This window comes from Maylandia zebra, linkage group LG3 (genome assembly GCF_041146795.1).
Source record: "Maylandia zebra isolate NMK-2024a linkage group LG3, Mzebra_GT3a, whole genome shotgun sequence".
NCBI lineage: Eukaryota > Metazoa > Chordata > Actinopteri > Cichliformes > Cichlidae > Maylandia > Maylandia zebra.
The window spans coordinates 6,005,848-6,008,128 of record NC_135169.1 but is presented as its reverse complement, the minus strand read 5'-3'; positions in this window follow the sequence as shown (position 1 = coordinate 6,008,128).

Sequence of the window (2,281 nt, the reverse complement as noted above, 5' to 3'; positions counted from 1 at the left end):
TAGTGTTGGATCTAGTGCCATTGGAATATCTTACATGTCCGCCACAGTGGCGGACTCCCTCAGGTGTCGGTGCGTTGGTGGTTCTTTGTGTCCGGGGGTGGGCGTCCAGGTACACACCGGCTCACTCCTTGGCGGCCGCTTATCGGGGCCTGGAGCCTGGGGCTCGCTCGGGCCACTTCGGAGGTGGGGTGCCCCCGGCCTCTCGGTCTGGGGCTCGGTCACTCAGGCGCAGCTGGCTGCCGGCGGAGCTCACGGGCGCGTCACTGCAACTCCCCCTGGCTTCTGCTCCGCGGCTGCTGAGTGAGCCCTCATCTGGGACTCTCCTCAGCTCTTTCTGGGACAGTGGCGTGGCTGCCCCTCTGTTGGTCTTCCTTGGTCTCTTGTGTTCTGGGGGCCTCTGGATGTCTGGAGGTTTGATCTCCTCCATACCTGCTTCATGCCCTGGAGGACGGGGCTGTGGCCCCCCCACACCCTCTAGCAGATCATTACATGAAGGAACCTTTTAAAAAAACAAGCGCGTCCATGCTCACAGGTGTACACACGGGTGATCACACCCACAAACTACACCCTTTTTGGCTCCTACCTCAAAGCACACTGTGTTCTGTTGATCTTATGTGCTGCACAATAATGTTTAATATTTAGTATTTACTGTCATATTCCCATATATCATTGTGATGTTGTTTATTCTATTACTCTTGTTCGCTTCTGCTTGTTTTCTTTTTTCTTTCTCAGCAGGTGATCCAGGTGATTGATATATGCATTTTTTTTCTCTGCCCGTTCTGTTGGTTTTTGTCTTTTGCCCTTCTCCCCCGTCCCTCTTCTCAGCTGTTTCTCTTTCCCTCTTTCTTTCTCCCCTTCTTTCCCCCAGTCAAGTCTGTCCCGTATTCAGCAAGTGAAAATAAAATAAACAATAAAAGGTGAATCAAATGGACCATTACGGCAAGGCTGGGATGGTCAATTTGGTAAAGTAAATCCGTTGGGCATCTTTCTTTGCCTTTAGACAATAATTCTGATGGCAAAAGAGCCAAACGGGACAGGCAAAAAAAAAAAAAGAAAAAAAAAAAAGGAATATCTTACATGTATACTGCATTCAAAAATAGATCAATTCTTTAAGGTGTGGGAACCATACTAGAATTATGTGGAACCTGATGTTTCTAATATTATGTTACAAGGATTTTCTTGAGTGTTCAAACTGCAACGTACTATTGGGACCACAGGTATTGTACTGTATTGTATTCTCTCTTTATTTATTTATTTATTTATTTTTAGATGGAACTGAGCTGGTGTTCTGTGCTTAGTTATCAGTCTGTTTTTGTTTTGTTTATTTATTTTTATTTTTTGTTAGTTTTTATTTATTTATTTATTTTTGGTTCTGAATTGTACACTCTATTATGTTATGTAATTATGTACTATTTGTGAAAACAGAAAAACTAATAAAAAAAATATATTTAAAAAAAAAAAGAATAATTAAAGAGACTAAAACACCAAATAATTTTTAATGATTTCATTTGTTGCAGCTTTAAGGCAGGGATGACTCCGGGAGTTGCTTTCTCACTGCATATGCTTTATTTCAAAATCAGATCGATGACAAAAACATACAGCAACTCCTCTTCAACTCCTAGCCCTTGGCTGCAGTGGAAAAAGAGAACGACTCCAATCCCCTTCAAGGAACCTACGTACAAAAGAGTTTTCCTGACACACCAATGGGGCGTTCCATGCCATATTGTAAATATGAGTACTCTGGCACAATAACAAATGAAAAATACACCAGAACAAACAAGCAAGAAAAAAAAGAAGTGTGGGATACCTTTCAACCAATGAACAAAGTATAACAATTTATACTTTTTAACATAACCCGACCCCGTCAATATGTGTATCTCTCACACTCTCCCCGACTCGAGAAATGTCGTCCCGACATAAATGTGCCTTTCAATCTACAATCCATAGAGAACAATAGAATGGCATGGACTATTTACCAGGTTACATTACACCATTTTTTTAAAAGTTACCCAAACTACCGTGCACTGTAGTTGTGTATACAGGGAGTGCAGAATTATTAGGCAAATTAGTATTTTGTCCACATCATCCTCTTCATGCATGTTGTCTTACTCCAAGCTGTATAGGCTCGAAAGCCTACTACCAATTAAGCATATTAGGTGATGTGCATCTCTGTAATGAGAAGGGGTGTGGTCTAATGACATCAACACCCTATATCAGGTGTGCATAATTATTAGGCAACGTCCTTTCCTTTGGCAAAATGGGTCAAAAGAAGGACTTGACA